We start from the raw sequence: 21,358 nt of genomic DNA, 5'->3' as shown, positions 1-21,358 counted from the left end.
TAACTGCCCTAACCGCTGTCTCTGAAGTGTCTACCTTGAGTAGGTAAGGCAAAGCAGGATTAGTATGACTAAGGATAGAAGCTGACGTGAAAAGTTCCTCTAAAGTTGCAAAGGCAGCCTGTGCCTCGGGATTCCAGTCAAGTGTCTTGTTAGCTGTGTAATCGGGGAGATAATGGTGGAGAATTCCTTGATGAATCTCCAGTAGAAGTTTGCAAAGCTGACAAAGCACTGCTCCCCCTTTTTGTCTGAGGGTGCAGGCCAGTCCAAAATGGCTGTAACTTTTTGTGGATCCATCTTGAATCTCTCTGTGGATATTACTAGGCCGAGAAACTCTGACACTCTAATTCACATTTCTCTGGCTTGGCATATAGCCCATGCTGACAGAGCCAACAGAATACGTTCTTGACATGTTCCCGGTGCTGCTCAAGAGATGTGGAAAAAAATCAAAATGTCAACTAGATAGACAAATACGTAGATACCCAAACAGTCTCTGAAAATGTAATTGACTAGATGTTGGAAGGTGACAGAGGGGCATTGAATAGACCAAAGAGCATTACCAGATATTCGTAATGGCCAAACTTGGTACAGTTCACATGGGTTGCAAAATGCTAGAAATTTGCTTTGATCCCCAGAAAACCTTAGGTTCAGGAGGTTGCATTATTGCAGTGGGTGTGGTAGAAGTTGCACCTGGTGCTCCATCAGTGGGGTTTGCATTTTTTTTTCCAATTGGACGTAGCTGTCCTGAAGAGACTTTATAGCCTGGGTGAGGTCTGCGAAGTGCTGGCAGATGTCATCCATAGGCGAGGTCCCTCTTGCAGGCTCAGAAATGGTGGTTTGATACTGTCACATACCTTAGGTGTGAGCCTGACGTGCAGAGGGAGACCTCTTGTACAATCTCAACTTGGAGATCACTGGAGTTGAGACAGTGGTGGTAAGAGCACAGTGGGGTAAGAGTGCTTGCAGGGTTCTATTAGCTGGAAGTTGTAGTGCCAGATGAGATGCCGAAACAGCTGGTGCTGGAGTGCTGCAGATGCAGGGCAGCAGGTGCAGGTCAGCAGGGAAACATATGCAGGTCATCAGATGCAGGTATGCTGTGGATGCAGAGCAGTGGATGCAGGTCAGCCGATGCAGGTATGCTGCAGATGCAGAGCAGTGGATACAGGACAGCAGGCTGGAGCAGGGTCAGACAGGCCAGATCATACACAGAAGAGCAATCAGCATAAACAGCAGGCAGAGAGTAGTCCAGGCTAGGTTTTGGCAACAGATAATCAGGCCAGTAAGGTTTACTGGTAAACAGCAAACAAGCCAAAGGTCAGGACTGGAGATAGTATTATGATCAGGAAGCCGGGACAAACACTGGAACAGGATACAAGCACAGTCAGGTTTCAGGGAACAGCTGAAGATCAAACTGCAAGGACCTAGTGCCCCTGGAACATCTTCATAGGCCACTAGGCACCAAAGCACGTCTAACGCATGTGCATGCGCACATTCATGCACAATGTCTGTGAGTCACGCATGCGCATTTGCACACGTCCTCTAATGCGGGCAGCACATCCCTGACAGCGGCAAGGATGGCAAGTGTCATCATAATGGGGGATTTTAAGCATCCCGACATAGACTGGGTAGAAGGAAGCATGCATTCATCTAAGGCTCGCCAGTTCCTAAATGTCTTGCAGGACAATTTCGTGTGTCAGGTGGCAGGCGCACCAACTAGAAACAAAGCGTTACTAGACCTACTGATTACCAACAATACAGACCTGATCGTGGATGTGGAAATAAGGGGCAATTTAGGAAACGGCAATCACAGGTCAATTAGCTTTGGTATAAATCACACTAATGTGAAACACAAGGGGAATACAAAGACACCGAATTTCAAAAGAGCAAACTTCCCTAAACTATGAACCTTGCTAGAAGATCTAAATTGGGATAAAATCTTACAAAGAACATGGAGGAGAGATGGGTTTGCTTTAAGAGCATATTAAATAAGGGCATTAGCCAGTGCATCCCATTGAGAAATAAATTTAAAAGAGTGAACAGAAGTCCTGGATGGCTTAACTCCAATGTAAAAATGGATATAAAAGCTCATATAAAGCTCCCTAAAAAGGATCATTATGAGCATTCAGACTTTACAAAGAATGCAACAAGAAATGTAAGGGTGCAATTAGAGCGGCTAAGATAGAACACGAAAGACACACATTGGAGGAGACCAAGAAAAAAAAACAGAAATTCTTTAATTATATAAACAGTAAAAGAGGGAGGACAGACCATATTGGTCCCATAAAGAATGAGGATGGGAGTCTGGTTACAAAGGATGGGGAGATGGCAAAGGTGTTGAATTTATTCTTCTCCTCAGTCTTCACAAGGGAATCGGGGGGTAACTTTGGCTTCAGTAACCAAAACTGCAGTGTTTATCCTCATGACATATCACAGGAAGCACCCTCATGGCTAACAGAGGACAGAAATAGTAATAGACTTGAAAAACTTAACATTAATAAGTCACCAGGACCAGATGACTTGTACCCAAGGGTCCTTAGGGAGCTCAGTCAAGTAATTGCCAGACAAGTGTTCCTAATTTTTACTAACAGTCTATTGACTGGAATTGTACCAGCTGATTGGAAAAAAGCCAATGTAGCACCAATATTTAAAAAAGGGCCAAAATACATCCCTGGGAATTACAGACCAGTTAGCCTAACATTAGTAGTATGCAAGCTCTTGGAAGGGATGATAAGGGACTATAGACAAGATTTTAGTAATGAAAATGGTATCATTAGTAGGGATGAGCTTGGAGTTTGAGTCAAACTCATGTTCGACTCAAACATTGCCTGTTCACCCAACAGCGAACAATTTGGGGTGTTCACGGCAAATTCGAAAAGCCGTGGAACACCCTGTACAAGTCTATGGGAGAAATCTAAAGTGCTAATTTTAAAGGCTTATTTGCAGGTTATTGTCATAAAAAGTGTTTGGGGACCTGGGTCCTGCCCCAGGGGACATGTATCAATGCAAAAAAAAAAGTTTTATAAACTGCCATTTTTTCAGGAGAAGTGATTTTAATAATGCTTAAAGTGAAACAATAAAAGTGTAATATTCCTTTAAATTTCGTACCTGGGGGGGTGTGTATAGTATGCATGTAAAGGGGCGCATGTTTCCCGTGCTTAGAACTGTCCCTGCACAAAGTGTCATTTCTGCAGGAAAAAAAGTAATTTAAAAGCACTCGCGGCTATACTGAATTGTCGGCTCCCGTAATACAGAGAACAGTCATTGAAAGTCATTGATAAAAAATAAAAAAAAGCGTGGGGTTCCCACAAATTCAATTACCAGGCCCTTCAGGTCTGGTATGAATATTAAGGAGAACCCCTTGTCAAATAGTAAAAAAAAAAATATGTGGGGTTCCCCCAAATATCCATACCATACCCTTCAAGTCTGGTATGGGTTTTAAGGGGAACTCCACACCACTTTTTTTTTAAATGGCGTGGAGTTCCCCCCAAAAATCCATACCAGACCCTTTATCCGAGCACGCAACCTGGCAGGCTGCAGGAAAAGAAGGGGGGATAAGAGAGCACCCCCCCCCCCCTGAACCGTACCAGGCCACATGCCCTCAACATTGGGAGGATGCTTTGGGGGTCTGTGACCCCTCAAAGCACCATGTCCCCATGTTATTTATAACTATATTGTTTATCAATTTGCTATGCTGAGTATGGCCCTATTGAAGCATATTCCTCTATGTGTGTTTTTAATGTAATTTTGTATTGCTTATTTGTAACAATACATTTTCAATTAAATACTTGCTCTCTTCTCAGTGCCTATAAAGTCCATAAAGCCCCTTCAATAATTCTTCAACATCACAGTGCATTGCTGGCTCATGATTGGCCAAGCATGCACTGTGACCCCGCATGCTTGGCCAATCACAGCGCCGGCAGCGAGGAGAGACATAATTGGCCACATGCCTGTGGCCAATTATAGCTCAGGGGGTTTAGTACACGTCCCACACTATATAAGGCCGCCAGCGCAGCGGCCTTGTGTAGTGAGTTGCTTTGTTCAGGAAGAGAGCAGCATAGGCAGAGACAGTGTGTTCTTTTCTTGTGAACCTAGCGCTGTTAAAGTGGGTGTTGTGTGCCTCCAGCACAATATACACCTGAAGCTACCCTTTATTGCTGGTGTTCTGTAAGGCTGGATTCACACCTATGCATTTTTAGTGCTTTTTGAAGATTTGCACTACAGTCCGTTTACCATGGTTTCCTATGGAACACGATCTGTAGTATAAATCTTCAAAACGCGAAAAGCACTAAAAATGCATAGGTGTGAATCCAGCCAAATACAGGCATCTGCAGGAGTTAAAGTGGGTGTTGTGTGCCTCCAGCACAGTATACACCTGAATATAACCTTTATTGCTGGTGTTCTGTAATACAGGCATCTGCAGCAGTTAAAGTGGGTGTTGTGTGCCTCTATCACAGTATACACCTGAAGATACCCCTTATTGCTGGTGTTCTGTAATACAGTCATCTGCAGCAGTTAAAGTGGGTGTTCTGTGCTTCCAGCACAGTATACACCTGCAGATACCCCTTATTGCTAGTGTTCTGTAATACAGTCATCTGCAGCAGTTAAAGTGGGTGTTGTGTGCCTCCAGCACAATATACACCTGAAGCTACCCTTTTTTACTGGTGTTCTGTAATGCAGGCATCTGCAGCAGTTAAAGTGGGTATTGTGTGCCTCCAGCACAATATACACCTGAAGATACCCCTTATTGCTGGTGTTCTCTAATACAGGCATCGGCAGCATTTACAGTGGGTGTTGTGTGCCTCCTGCACAGTATACACCTGAAGCTACCCCTTATTGCTGGTGTTGTTCTGTTTCTGTAACAAAGGCAGACAGCTGCAGTAATTACAGTAGGTGTACTGTGTCATCTGCTCAGTGTGCACCTAAAGCTACCCAGTTGCTGGTTTACCCATCTCCTTGCAGGCCATTACTATGTCTGGAAGGCCAACAAGGAGAGACAGACAGTCACGAGATAATAAAAGAGGGCAAGCAGGCTCTGGGTCTAGAGACAACAGTGCTGGTCGTGGACGCAGTGCATTGTTATCAGCACGTGGCCATGGGACACGCTTGTCCTTATTTTTGGCAGCTGGACATGTTGAGCCGCATCATGCCGAAGACTTGGTAGAGTGGATGACCAAGCCCTTCTCACCCTCCTCATCCTCTCTCACCCAAGCAAAGCAGCTGCCAATGCGTCCTCTTCCCTCGTCTCAATGTCATCAGTCACTCCTTCCCTAAACCCACCATGTCCTCCTGAGGAGTCCCCCGAACTGTTTGAGCACAGTGTTGGGTACATGCTCCAGGAGGATGCCCAGCGTTTTGAAGGCTCTGATGATGATACCCAGCTAGAGGAAGGCAGTAGCATGAGCGCAGAGAGAGGGGATGCTCAAGAAGGACAGCAATCTGGCAGTCATGTTCCATCAGCTGCAGCATACTGCCAGGTTTGCTCCAGTGATCAAGAGGGAGGAGATGATGAGGTCACTGACTCCATGTGGGTGCCTGATAGGAGAGAGGAGGAGGCACATCTCCAACAAGGCAGGATACCCTCCAGGGGCCAGCTTAGGGGCAGCACACCGACTGAATCACACCGCAAAGCTCCGCCTGTGCAGGGCGCTGCTTCTGCGTGTTATTCAAAAAGTTCTTTGGTGTGGGCCTTTTTTGAGACGAGTGCATCAGATCGCACTGCTGCTATCTGCAACATATGTCTCAAGCGTATCTCCCGTGGCCAAAACATCAGCCGCTTGGGCACCACATGCTTGACCAGACATATGTTGACCTGCCATGCAGCTCGTTGGCAAGCGTACCTTAAAAACACACCAAAGAACAAAGTGGACCTCTCCTTGCTCCTCATCAGCTGGGATCTCCAACCCCACTAGACCTTCAGTCCTCTCTGAAACCTGCACTGAGAGGAATGAAGGTGTAGAATTAGGTGTGTCACAGCCAAGTACTTGTGGGCAATCTGCTAGCAGTACACCAACGTCCGATTGTAGCAGGCAAATTTCCCTGCCCCAGTTGTTGGACCGTCAAAAGAAGTTCACTCCCAGCCATCCACATGCCAAGTGGTTGAATGCTAGCTTGGCTAAATTGCTAGCACTTCAGCTGCTGCCTTTTCAGTTGGTAGACTTGGCCCCCTTCCGTGAGTTTGTACAATGTGCGGTTCCTCAGTGGCAGGTCCCCAAACGCCACTTTTTCTCACGGAAAGCGATTCCAGCATGTGGAACGCAATGTCTATGCCTCACTGGACAGGGCGGTCAGCAGTAAGGTGCATATTACTGCTGACTCATGGTCCAGTAGGCATAGACAGGGACATTGCCTATTTTTCACGGCCCATTGGGTCACTCTTGTGGCAGCTGGGAAGGATGCATGACAAGGTGCAGTAGTGTTGGAGGTTGTTCTGCCACCACGCCTCCAAAATGCTACTACTGGTTGGGACACACCTCTCTCCTCCACCCCCCACCTCTTCTTCTTTCTCCATGGCCTCTTCCAGATGCCATGCCGTGCTTGCGCTGGTTTGTTTGGGAGACAGGAGCCACACTGGGGCAGATATTTTGTCAGCTCTGCAGGAGCAGGCCGAGAGGTAGTTGACGCCACGCCAGCTTAAGCGGGGAATGGTGATTTGCGACAATGGCACCAACCTCCTCTCCGCCCTCCGACAGGGACAACTGACCCATATGCCATGTGTGGCGCACGTCCTTAACCTGGTGGAGCAGCGGTTCTTGGGCAGGTACCCAGGCTTACAGAATGTCCTGAGGCAGGCCAGGAAAGTCTGTGTGCATTTCCGCTGATCATTTAATGCCTGTGCTTGGCTGGCTGAGCTCCAAAAGGAGTTGAACCTGCCCAAGAACTGCCTTATATGTGACATGCCCACCAGGTGGAACTCAATGTTGGCCATGCTGCAGCGGCTGCACAAGCAGCAGAGGGCCATCAATGAGTACCTGTGCAACTACGGCACCAGGACAGGGTCAGGGGAGCTTGGTTTTTTTCACCAAGCCAGTGGGGCATGATCAGAGATGCATGCACTGTCCTGTCACCATTTTAGGAGGCCACGAGGATGGTGAGCAGTGACAGTGCATGCATCAGTGACACTGTACCTCTTGTCCACCTGTTGGAGCATACACTGCATGGAATAATGGACAGAGCATTTGAGGCAGAACACAGGCAGGAAGATTAGGACTTCCTTGCCTCTCAAGGCCTCCTTTATCCAGACAGTGTTCCTGCTGTCCCACCCATCACACAGGACAAGGAGGAGGATGAGGAGGAGGCTTATGTCAGCATGGAGGTGGAGCCTGGCACTCAGCATTAGCAGCAGCAGTCTTTTAGGGATGATTTACAGTCCCAAGAAACCCGTGGACTTGTACGTGGCTGGGAGGAGGTGGCTGTGGATCATGTTGTCCTTAGTGACCCAGAGGACTCCGGACCGAATACCTCAGCTAACCTACGCTGCATGGCCTCCCTGATCCTGCAAAGCCTGCGGAAGGATCCTCGTATTCTTCGGATCAAGGAGAGGGACCATTACTGGCTGGCCACTCTCCTTGATCCACGGTACAAGGGTAAGGTTGTGGACCTTATCTTGCCCTTGCAGAGGCAGCAGAGGATGAGACATTTCCAGGAGGCCTTGCAGAAAGGTCTGTGCAATGCGTTCCCAGAGTCTGGGAGGTTACAAACTCCTGGTCCTGGACAATGTGTTTCTGAGGCTTCGGTCAGTCACAGAAGGAGCGGTGGAGAAGGTGGCCGTCTGACCGATGCATTCAGACAATTTTTTAGTCCGTAGCCCCAAGGTATGATTGGTTCCAGCAACCATCACCAGCGTCTGATTTACATGGTGCAGGAATACCTAGGGTCAAGGTCAGACTTGGACACCTTTCCCATCGAAAATCCTCTGGCTTACTGGGTCTTGAGGATGGATCGCTGGCCAGAGCTTGCACAGTATGCAATTGAGCTACTGGCCTGTCCTGCATCTAGCGTTCCTTAGAAACGCACTTTCAGTGCTTTGTAACCGTTCACAGGGTGCACCTGTCCACTGAATCGGTTGATCGACTGACCTTCATAAAGATGAATCAGTCTTGGATCACCACCAGCTACCAAGCACCTGAAGCTGATGTAACCGGATCATTTTTTTTTTAAATGTCACATCCCTTCAAGACTGCCTATGTTGATGCTGAGTGACTGTCCTGTTATGTTGACTGACTATCCTCTTCCTCCTCAATGATCCTGCTGATAGCTTGGAAGAACATTTTTGGTTCTGGGTGACGCCACCAGTAGCTAAGGCCCAATTTTTCAACCCCTGTTTAACAGGGGCATGTAATTACAATTTTTGATGCACTTCTTTGCAGCAGGGCTCATTCCTGCACTCCAACTAGAGTATCTGGGAGAGGTTGCAGTGTCGTGGCACCAGCACCAGTGCCTAAGGCTCAATTTTTCAGCCCCTGTTTAACAGGGGCATGTAATTACAATTCTTGATATAATATTTCACAGCAGGGCCCATTCGTGCGCCCACCGAGAGTAACTGTGAGGACTTATAGTGTTGTGGCACCAGCACCACCACCACAACCACCAAAGGCCCAATTTTTCTACCACTGTTCAACAATGGCATGTAATTACAATTCTTGATATAATCATTCACAGCAGGGCACTCCAGCACCCACTAAGAGTCACTTTGAGGGCTTTACAGTGTTGTGGCAACACCAACACCTTAGGCCCACATTTCTGCAGAGCATATAGGGCAGGCCCCTACTTTCAAACATCCAACTTACAAACGTCTCCTACTTGCACGCGGAAGGAGACAACAGGAAGTGAGATGAAAAAAGACGGACGGCCCGAAAAATTATACAGGGGGGATAACCCTTCCCTATGTTTTCCAAAAAGTAATAAAAAAAAAAAAAATTTTGACTGGAGCTACTCTTTAAAAATGTACCAGTTCAAAATTACAAACACTCTACTTAACACAACAAACCTACACAGTCCCTGTCTTGTTTGCACCGCCTGTATACTGCTGTTCTTAGTATATAGGACCTGGGGGCACCACACCTTTCCTTTTTTTAATATGGGTACAGGGTTCCCCTTAATATCCGTACAAGACCCAAAGGGGCTGGTAATGGGCAGGGGGGCTACCCGTGCCATTTTTTTCTCAATGATTTTCATCCATATTGCCGGAACCGGATATTACATTAAAACCGCAAGCAGTTTTAAATGATTTTTTTTTTCGTTAAATGTCGATTTGTGCAGGGACTGTTCTAAACACGGGAAACACGTGCCATTTCACAGGCATACTATAGACAACTCCCAGGGACAATATTTAAAGGAATATTTCACATTTTTTTTCACTTTAATCGTCATTAAAATCAGTGCTTCCGAAAAAACTGCAGTTTCAAAAATAAAATTGGCATTGACCCATGTACCTTGGGGCAGGAGCCGGGCCCCCAAACCCTTTTTAGGACAACATCTTGCATATTAGCCATTAAAATTAGCACTTTTTATTTTGAATGTTCAAGTACCATAGACTTCAATGGGGTTCTAAAGTTAGTATGAATTTTCGGTCCGTTCGAAAGTTCTGGTGCAAACCAAACCGGGGGGGGGGGGGGGGTGTTCGGCTCATCCCGAGTAGGAGGGTTTCACCACCATTGTGAATTGTGTCATATATTTTCCATGGGCAAGGACTATAATCAGCCTTAACATTTCCCCACCACCACTGATTGCAGCCTTTTACCAAGCCAAAACCCATAAAGTGACAGCTGTTTATCTCTCAGCATGCTGACAGTAATCATACCCAGCCTTCAAAACATATGGCATATGCCAGAAACAGGTTTTTCACTGGCTCTCTGGCCTTCCACCGTACATCTGCATTCAGTGGCGTAACTAGGACCTTCAGGGCCCCGATGCAAGAAACCATGAAGGGCCCCCCTGAACCCCAGCCAGGGCCCTTCCCTCCGAGTCCGGCGGTGGAACTCCAGGGCGTGGTCACAGGTATGACCTTTGTGAGCCATGGAGTTCCATCACTGGTATCAGTAGTTTTTATTTTATTTTATTTTTTTTCATTTTTAGGTGCCCCTTTGGGGGACTGTCCCTAGGCAGGATGGGGTCCCTGTCCCCAGAAGATATGAGGTCCTTTTCTCCAGGGCAGATGAAGTTACTGCCCCCAGGTGAGCAGGGGTCCCTGTCCCCAGGGGAGGTGGGGGTCCCTGTCCCCCAGGGGGAGATGGAGGGGGTATGTAATGGTGTGTGGGGGATGGGGTCCTCTCACTCACCATGACCAAGCTGCAGGCCGCGCACTCATCCATGTTGGCCTGGGCTCCATCCAGTGTGCTTGACAAGCTATCAGCATATCTCCCAGAAAGACCTTTCATCATCTGTGTATGGCGGGGGAGGAGGGGGGCTGGCAGACAAGCCTGCAGTGTCCTCCGGGGAGCCGGCTCTCATAGGGCTGCACTGCACCTGTGTGCTTAAAGTTTGTTTACCCGGGAGAAGTATGCAGTGCAGTGTGGGCCGGACTCAGGGGGGGCGGGACTCTGGCTGGGGAGAACAGACATCGGACTGAGCGGCAATGCGTGGAGCAGGAGAGGGGTACTCTGAGTAGCCGGCCGAGGACACAGGTCATGCGGGGAATGCACAACTAAAGAGCAGCCAGTGCGATAGTCAAGCATGGAGCTTTGCTAGTCACCCTCCACCTCCAGCCACCCGTGTGCATGGTGCACTGGTACCCCTAGCTGCCTATGCTGCTGCCGGCCATATGTAGAGGGGGCTGCATGGGCCCCCTGCATCACAGGGCCCAGTTGCGGTCGCGACTGCTGCACCCCCTATAGTTACGCCCCTGTCTGCATTGATTAACTTCTTGCACCCATGGGACTTAGGACAGTTTGACACCACAGAGATGCAGTCTAAAAATGAGGAACAGCATGGTGGCTTACAGCCTAGAGCTTCAGCCTTGCAGCATTGAGTTTCTTGGTTCAATTCCTAATCCTGCTATAGCTGGCTAGAGGTTTATAAGTTGTGGTGTTAAACTTTCTTTTTCACAAGTGCTAACATTTTTGATGGGTTTCATACAATGGAACCCCAAGAAAAGAAATCACATTCTAATTCAAGCAAGTGCACGTTTGTACCAAATCTAGAGCTGGGGTGTTTTGGCCAAGATATGGATGTATATGTCTGGTGTGATGCTGCACATTTATTTTAATGTATGCTTATGATGAATGATGAATGACAAATGTGCTTTGTCACCAATTTGTGTGAAGCACCCCTCACTAAGTTGTCATTTTCCTTTACCCTGCCCAGATATCAATGCTGAGGCATGTTTTCATTTGTAAAGAGTGTGTATTCCTAATGAACAGGTGAGACCACTTGAGCCCACCTCAAAAAACAGAATCAATTACACTGTTGAGTGTGTCCTGTTAGGTGGGTGGAGGTGAGCAAGCTTAGGTTATTTAACCACTTCCCACCCGGCCAATGCACATATACGGCCGGGTGGGAGCCGCCTACTCCTGATAGGACGTTCAGGAACGTCATTCAGGAGTAGCGGACACGGCGCATCTCAGATCGGAAGGAGGGCTCTGTGATTGGCCCTCCTGATCACATGACGGCCGTGTCCAATCACGGCCGTCATGTGATGTAAACAAACAGCCGGTTGCTAGGCAATCGGCTCCTCCTCTCCTCACACAGAAGTCATCGCTGTGGAGAGGAGAGCAGATCGCTGCAGCCGGCTGCTGATCAGTGAGTATGAGCTGCTTTTTACAGCTTTTTACTCACTGATCACCAGTCTAGTGTACACAGTAAACACACCACACAGTAAACACATCACACAGTATAAACACAATGTCCCCACACATGTCCCCAAAACATACATGTCCCCAAATAATAAAAACACATGTCCCTAATAATAAAAACATGTCCCCCACATATGTCCCACTAAAATCACATGTCCCAATGATTATCTGCACACATATGTACGTGATCACCTGCACACATATGTACATGATCATTTGCGTACATATGTCCGTGATCACACAAACCAATTATTATACACTTAACGGATTTTTTTTTACCAAAAACATGTAGCAGAATACATTTTGGCTTAAATTTATGACAAAATTTGATTTTATTGGATTTTTATTGAAGTAGAAAAAAGAAAATATTGTTTTTTTTTTTCCAAATTTCCGTTTTTTTGCGCTTATATCGCAAAAAATAAAAAACGGAGTCGTGAATAAATACCACCAAAATAAAGCTCTATTTGTGCGAACAAAATGATAAAAATTTCATTTGGGTACAGTGTAGCATGACCGCGCAATTGTCACTGAAAGCGCTAGAGCGCTGAAAGCTGAAAATTGGGCTGGGAAGGAAGGGGGCGAAAGTGCCCTGTATTGAAGTGGTTAAAGGCCAACATTTGTGGTGGCTGTTTGGCCTAAGAACACACCACAATTTTTTGTTGCAATGTGTATATTGGGTTACAAATAGATGTGTTGTGTGTGTGTGTGTGTGTGTGTGTGTGTGTGTGTGTGTGTGTGTGTGTGTGTGTGTGTGTGTGTGGGGGGGGCGGTTTGCATGATTCCTAACTAGCAGAACTTGCGAACATGCAAAAAGTTTGTTTGAACATGCGAACACTGTTAAAGTCTATAGGACGCAAACGTGAAAAATCAAAAGTGCTAATTTTATAGGCTTATATGTAAGTTATTGCCATAAAAAGTGTTTGGGGACCCGTGTACTGCCCCAGGAGACATGTATCAATGCAAAAAAGTTTCAAAAACGTCAGTTTTCAGGAGCAGTGATTTTAACTGCTTCAGCCCCAGAAGATTTTACCCTTTTCCTGACCAGAGCGCTTTTTGCGATTTGGCACTGCGTCGCTTTAACTGACAATTGCGTGGTCATGCGACATTGCACCCAAACAAAATTGACGTCCTTTTTTTCATCTCTGCGTTTTTTATTTTTTGTGTTATAAACAAAAATAGAGTGACAATTTTGAAAAAAAACTCAATATTTTTTACTTTTTGCTATAATAAATATCTCTCGAAAATATATAAAAAAAAATAGTTTTTCTCAGTTTAGGCCGATATGTATTCTTCTACATATTTTTGGTAAAAAAAAACAAAAAAAAATGCAATAAGCGTATATTGATTGGTTTGCGCAAAAGTTATAGCGTCTACAAAATAGGGCATAGTTTTATGGCATTTTTATTATCATTTTTTTTTTTTTACTAGTAATGGCGGATTTTTTATTGCGAGTCCTAAGAAAAGTCCTCCAGACATGTAGTTTCCCAACCTATTTCTCTAGTAGATTCTTCTTATCATCCCAACACTGAAAATATTATCAATCTTTCAAATCATTCACTTACTCAAGCTGAAAAAGATCTTCTATGTAAAGGCCTTCATTCCTGTCCAGATGCTAATCTAGACCCTTTCAAAACAATAAAAGATTTACATCTTTTTGCTTGAAAACTCTACTATAAAAGTCTTCGTTTCAAAAATGGATACTCAAAAATTAGATGAGGCCCTAGATGATCTTTTGACCCTTCTTGAAGAACAAAATCCCAGTGACCTTATCGACTTTGTCTATATTGAGGCTCTACTTTTATCTGATACACACAAGTTTAAAAAAAAGTCTGATACATTTCCCTCATTTGCAGGCAATCCTAACCTGGTTGCTTTTATAAACTCTACTACAACAGAGATTTGAAAATTAAAACCACATGTATCTTGTAGCAATCTTACCAGTGATGAACATGTTGCCCTACAATCCTTAAAAAAGGAATATTCTTTAACCACTTGCTTACTGGGCACTTAAACCCCCCTCAGTCCCAGACCAATTTTCAGCTTTAAGCGCTGATGCACTTTGAATGACAATTGCGTGGGCATACAACACTGCACCCAAATGAAATTTTTATCATTTTTTTCCCACAAATAGAGCTTTCTTTTGGTGGTATTTAGTTACAGCTCTGAGTTTTATTTTTTGCTAAACAAACAAAAAAATATGCAAAAAAAAAAAAAAAAAAATCATGTTTTAATAGTTTGTTATAAAATTTTGCAAACGGGTCATTTTTCTCCTTCATTGAAGTGCGCTGATTAGGCGGCACTGATGGCTGCATTGGTGGGCACTGATGGGCTGCATTGGTGGGCACTGATAGGCTGCATTGGTGGGCACTGATAGGCTGCACTGGTGGGCACTGATAGGCATAGTTAAGGCGGCACTAATAGGCACAGATAAGGCGGCACCGATGGGCACAGATAAGGCGGCACTGATGGGCAAAGATGGGCACAGATAAGATGGCATAGATGGGTGGCACGGATAAGTGGCACGGATGGGTGGCACGGATGGGCACTGATAGGTACCACTGATAGATGGGACTGATAGGCACTGATAGGTGGCACTGATAGGTGGCTCTGATAGGTGGCACTGCTGGGCACTGATGGGCGGCACTGCTGGGCACTGATGGGCGGCACTGCTGGGCACTGATGGGCGGCACTGGGGTGCAGCACCTTAGAGGCACATTGTGGGCACCTTGGGTGGCACTGTTGGTGGCACTGCTGGATGGCACTGTGGGTGGAACTGTGGGTGGCACTGTGGGTGGCACTGTGGGCACTATGGGCACTGCTGGGTGGCACTGCTGGGGGGCACTTACTTTTATTCAGGATGGCACTGCGGTGGGCAGGTGGGCACTAGCAGGGGGCAGGTGGTCAGCTGTATTGCTGGCCGTGATCGGGACTGATGTCCCGATCACGGCCGCCGGTGATCGGCTTTTTTTTTCTCTCCTCGCACTATCAGCGCGAGGAGGAATAATAGCCGATTACCGGCTCCGTTCTATCACATGATCAGCTGTCATTGGCTGACAGCTGATCACGTGATAAGGGGTCGGGATCGACCCCTTGCACGGATCTGTGATCAGGCGAGTCTCACGGACTCGCCGATCACAGAGCGCACCGCGCGCGCCCCTTAGGGCGCGCGCAGGCCGCTCGTACCCGGGACGACGTCAATAGACGTAGTCCCGGAAAAGTAGATCCGCGCTAATGCCGTCATTTGGCAATAGCGCAGATCCCAAGTGGTTAAATATTAAACCATCCGTTCCACTGAAAACATACCACCACTCTCTAGCACAACACCTGTTAAATGCTGCGAAGATGTGCATTCCCCCACTATGGAAATCCACTATACCTCCTTCAGTCTCGGATTGGATTAAGAGAGCCTCCAACATAGCTGAAATGGAAAATTTGATTTGCCAAGCTAAAGACACCCCATCTAAATATTGGGCAATTTGGGCTTGCTTGGCACCACTTCCGAACTTCGGCTGAATGCAGCCAACTGTTAACTGGAGTCCCCCCGCCTTAAGACCCTGATACCCATTCTTCCCACTTGATTAGGTCCACACCCCCTAATTAGTTTCTATCACTAGACTTCCTGATCCCTATAGCTCTTAAGATCTTTCTACTTACAGCACACATGGAAACCAGCTACCTAACGTTTGTTACATAATAGTCATAGACATCCCTAACACTCGACCCCCTGGTGAGCCCCTTCGAAGGATTAGCTTCTAGAGGATGTGTACTACTCTCTTGAAAGGGTTTTTTTATAGGTACTTCTGGGTTTCCTCAACCCTCGCTACTCTACCCCTAACCTAAAGCTTAGTTATAGATTGGGTCAACAACACTGTTTATTATTGACGTATACACGTTACATGTCAATACTCAAGTTATGATTATTTGTCATTTGTACCTGTTACCGCTGTTACAACACCATTGTACTCTGTTACGCGGCTCTACCGTACCTGTTTCTTTTTTGTTTTCCGTAAACATCAATGAAAGACTTTGGAAAAAAAAAATATTAAACCATCCGATAAGGGAGGAAACATTGTCATTATGACGAATGAACAATATGCAATGATTTGTCAGGGAATTGTTACAAACAAGTCATGGTACAAACCCATTTCAAATGGCGTCATTGCTAAATTCAATGATGCTTTTTATGATCTAGTGGACGGAGCATTCTGCAATGGTGCAATCGATAAGGACTTATGGGAATACATTAGAACACCCTATCCACACATTCCCACTTTATACTGTCTCCAAAAAATACACAAAAATTCTAAAAATCCCCCAGGTCGTCCGATTATTTCAGGAAACTGCTCTCTAACCAAGAGTAAATTCATTATATAGTCACCTTAGATCTTTCGTCAGTAACCTTTCTTCATATATCAGAGACACCATTCATTTGTTACAGAATTTAGAAGGATTACATATTCTACCCCATTCTCTTTTAGTCACCATTGACGTAGAATTATATAGCTCCATCCCTCACAACCTTGGCCTTTCTGCAATAAAACATGTTTTATCAGAATCCCACAAGGATGATCGAAGGCTTGACACCTTTTTGATAGAAGCTTTGTATTTCATCCTAACGCACAATACTTTTTCTTTTGATGGGTCCCACTACCTCCAGGTGCAGGGGGTTGCGATGGGGACTTGTTGTGCCCCATCATATGCCAACCTGTAGCTGGGGGAGTGGGAGCAGTCTTTCCTATCCAACGATGATTTATCATCTTATACCTCCCATGTGGTGTCATGGTTCAGGTATATAGATGATAACTTGATGGCATGGGACACCACGTCAGACAATTTACAAGCCTTTATCGATGCCATGAACAAGAATACCTCCAATCTTTTCTTCACCATGGCCCTTAGTGACACTTCGATTGCATTCCTTGACTTAAACATCTCCAAATCAGCAGATGTTTTTTTTATCCAGCGGTCTATATCGCAAAGAGACCGCTGGTAATACCATTTTGCATGCGTCCAGTTCACACCCTGAGCCCCTAGTTTGGTCCATTCCATATGGGCAGTACTTGAGGCTCAGACGTAATTGTTCTACAGATACAGAATTCACTCACGAGGCCAATTTACTAAAAAAGTTGCCTCTTAGATCGAGGCTACTCACCCACGTGCCTTAAGAAGGCTTTTAGATGTGCACGCAGACAAATGAGACAGGAAATACTCTTTTCTAAAAAAACACCAGATGCCGCTATATGAATACACAATCGAAATTTGTATTACCTAATGTCAAAACACATAGACCAACGATCCCTAATTCTAAAGTCCCCTGGGTGAGGTTTGAGGGTGACTCGATCACTCCACTCTATCTCCCCGGCCTTATGTGGTCAACTAATCATCCCCTCCTGACTCTAACCACGCGCAACACTATAGTGGCGGATTGCCTCCAACTGTGGCACCGCTTCAAGCAGAGATACGACACCACCCTGGGGCGCTCTTTAGGGGCCTCCTTCCTGGGTGACCCTAGGTTCCCCCCGGCTTATCTCCATCCGGAATCTTTTGATATCTGGGTCCGTTGTGGGCTTACCCAGTTGAAAGACTTTGTGACGGGCTCTGGCTTTGTTCAATTTTCGACTCTGCAGGCCCAGCACCAACTCCCAGACTCTGAATGCTATAGATACTTGCAGATCCGCCACTTCTTCCTCTCCCGGTACGGACTCCGTCCTCGAGCACAGCTCACTGTCTTTGAAGACGTGTGTTTCAATTTCCCACGACAAAAGGGATTGATCTCTCTGATGTATAGGTCCCTTGAGGGACATTCGGAGTGCCAGTCCCTTCGATATAGAGCTCGCTGGGAGGAGGAGTTGGCTCTGGAGACGGGAGTGGTGGATTGGGAGGAAGGTTGGAACAACATGCGCAAATGCACCAGATCCCTAACTGTTAGGGAGACGGCCATCAAGGTCCTCACTAGGTGGTACTACACCCCGGTACGTTTGCACCAGATTTATCCCCTTACTTCCCCCAACTGTTTCAGAGGGTGCAATCATCCTGGCTCCTTTATACACATTTTCTGGGATTGTGACTTCATTCGCCCTGTTTGGCAAGAGGTCCTGAGGCTGGTGGATGGGTTCGCGGGCCGAACACTGTCCCTCTCTTATCATCACTGTCTCCTATTCCAGACCCCCCCCGACACCCCTAAACATTTTATAAGACTAGTGCACTCTATCTGTGTTGCTGTACTGTGGACTATTGCTCTTCACTGGAAGTCCCCGTCTATACCTTTAGCACAGGTTCTCACTCGTATCGATCAGGTAATGCTGTCTGAAAAGATCTTTCACACTCTACATGACACTGAACACATCTATGACCTTAAATGGAACCCATGGTTCCTGTTTCGTCTACAGAAGTGATCGCACCTTAGGTTTTTCCTTTTGCTTCTCCTTTCTATTTGCTTTTTCTCCTCTTTTTCCTTAGTTTCTCTCTGCTCTCCCTCCCCCTTCTCCCTGTCATGATCTTTCTCTCATAATTGGGTTATGATGGTCAGCTCGTTTAACTTGTCATTCTCGTTACTATTATGATTGATGGTTGGAATATGAGACCCATACAGTGTATCATTTATCTATGTTTGTTCCTGCAGGGTTCTGTTATGTGATTATTACCTTTTGGTAACCTGGTCTTCCAACATTTTCTGCCAATGCTGAAATATGTTTCTTTTTGCTGACTTTGTATTTCTGTTAATAACTTTAATAAAACCTTTTTTGAAAACAAAAAAAAACACATAGACCAAGACACTATGCTAATTGCAAAACACCTGGGGCCATTTACTTACTAACATGTCAGTGCCAATGTTTTTATGTAGGCAAGACCAAATTAGAATTTTTCAAAAGAGCAGCATGACACATCTCAAGTATGAAAAGTGCCAACCCTGACCTCCCCCTGGGACGGCATGTATGAGACCATCATGCAGGCAAAGCCCCTCGTGTTCTATTCAGCATCCAGACAATAAAGGTGGTGACTTATGACGTCAAGTCCTGGGGCATGCTGGGACTGTGATGTTATAAGGGGCGGTGTCATTATGTGACATCACCCGGTGACCACGCCACATGCATATATAAGTGGCTGCACACCGCTCACACGGCATTACAGCGGGAAAGAACGTCGTGTCAACATTGCAGGAAGAGAACGGGGAAGAAGACGACGCAGAAGCCCGGCCACCACTAGCAAAAGAGCTGGAAGAAGATAGCGGAGGAGAGAGCAGAAGAACCGGAGAGTGGGAGAAGACACTGGACACCGGGAGAAGAGGCCGAACAGCGCAGAGTCGCACTCGATTGTTTCCCGCATGGACTACCCAGGGAGCTCCACCGGTGGGTGGCTTGGTCCGGGCCTCAGTCACTGGATGAGATAGCTACAGCTGTTGAGCGCTACAGTTGTGCAGAAAAGTTCCAGGAGAGTCCCTCTGTCACAAGAGAGCTGGCCCATTTCAAAGAAGTGCATTTCAGCACCAGTGTGCCTCCTGGTGATCACATAGTGGCTGCTCGGAGGGATAATACAACTACCAAGAGCACCCCAGGACCTAAGCTTCCAGGGAACCGACAGGGGGAACCCAGTGAGGTTCGCTATTGGTCCTGCCATCAACTGGGTCATCTGGCGGCCCAGTGCCCAAGTCGGAAAGAACCAATGGAGTACAACATGGGTCGCCGTCTCTCCATGTATATCCATGCATTATGTGCTGCAACCAACCTAAATCCGCATGAGTGTGTGGTGCAGGTCAATGGACAGGAGCTGGTAGCACTCCTTGACTCTGGGAGTGTCGTTACTCTGCTCCGATCGGAAGGGTTGCCGAGAAAGCTGGTACCAAGGGAACAGGTTGGGGTCATATGTGTGCATGGTGATGTTAAAAACTATCCGGTGGTCTGTGTGACCCTATGTACACCAGCAGTAACGGCTACACTGGGGGTGGTCCCAGGACTATCCTATGATTTACTAATTGGGCGAGACTGCCCCATGTTTTGGGACTTGTATGAGCAAAAACTCAAAGGGTTTCCCCCAAAAAAGCAAGAACCCACAGAGGTGGTGAATAATATTGTGTTGCAGGAGGCTGTTACTAAGGATCAGAACCAGGTTGCTGAACCTGCAGAAAGTGAGCCCGGTCCCCTGGAGGTGTATGCGGGATTGGAAGCAGAAAGTACGTCCTCTAGCCAGACATGTCAGATCTCGGGGGCTCCCGGGAAAATTTCCTTAGTGCTCAGATGAGGGACCCCACTTTGATCCCCGCCAGGGAACAGGCCACGGTCTTAAACGGTGAACCACAGCACCCTGGGGCGGACGTGAAGTTCCCCCATTTTGCTGTGGATCATGACTTGTTGTACCGAATAACTAAGGTCAATCAAGAAGTGTTGGAACAACTGGTGGTACCCAAACCTTTTAGGTCTAAGGTGTTGCATTTGGCTCATAACCATGTACTTGGGGGTCACCTTGGAGTGTCTAAAACTCAGGAACGAGTTTTACAGCGTTTTTTTTTGGCCCGGTGTATATCGAAAAATTAAGGACTACTGAGAGTCCTGCCTTACCTGTCAAAGAACCACTCCAATACCCCATTCTCACAGTCCGCTAGTACCGTTTCCAATTATTGAGGTTCCCTTTGATCGCATAGCCATGGACTTGGTGGGCCCCTTACCTAAGTCAGCTAGGGGACACCAATACATTTAATTCATATAATACAATACATTGGAGCGGTTCAACAAAACCTTAAAGGGAATGCTAAAGAAAGCAGTTGAGGAGGATTGTTGGGATTGGGATTGCTTGTTGCCTCCCTTGTTGTTTGTCATTAGATAGGTACCTCCACGGGTTTCTCCCCCTTTGAGCTGGTTTATGGGAGACACCCCCGTGGACTACTGGATATAATGAAAGAGACTTGGGAACAAGAAGCTTCCCCGTATCGGAATGTGGTAGAACACGTGTCTCAAATGCAGGACCGAATAACAAAAGTTATGCCCATAGTACGGGAACATTTGCAGGCTGCGCAAAACGCCCAGAGTCGTGTATACAACCGATCTGTCAAGATTAGAGAGTTTAAACTTGGGGATCTTAGTGCTTACCGTGGAGAGTAAGTTTCCCACCAAGTGGCAAGGACCCTTTGAGATAGTTGAGAGGGTGGGCAAGGTCATCTATAAAGTCCATCAGCCCACCAAACGTAAACCCTACCAGATTTACCACCTCAACTTTATCAAACCATGGAAAGATAGACAGGTTTTGACAGTCAGTCTGAAAGTCCTGGAAGACCCTGATGCTCAGATTAAGAAGGTAGGGATTGCAGAGGCTCTCTCCCCTTCTCAAAAACAGGAGTCCTGGGATTTTTTGCAGAGGAATCGAGACATTTTTTCAAACCTACCGGGCCTAACCTCGGTAATTGAACATAATGTCATTACAGACCCTGGCGTTCGTGTAAACCTCAAACCCTACCGCATACCCGAAGCTCGCCAGAATATTGTCTCAGCCGAGCTTAAGAGCATATTGGACCTTGGGGTCATTGAGGAGTCTTCAAGCAGCTGGTCTAGCCCTATAGTCCTTGTACCCAAGCCGAATGG

This window comes from Lithobates pipiens, unplaced genomic scaffold (genome assembly GCF_037356315.1).
Source record: "Lithobates pipiens isolate NorthernLeopardFrog02 unplaced genomic scaffold, aLitPip1_a1.2 Scaffold_27, whole genome shotgun sequence".
Classification (NCBI taxonomy): Eukaryota; Metazoa; Chordata; class Amphibia; order Anura; family Ranidae; genus Lithobates; species Lithobates pipiens.
The sequence above is the reverse complement of the archived record's forward strand: the minus strand, read 5'-3'. Positions refer to the sequence as shown.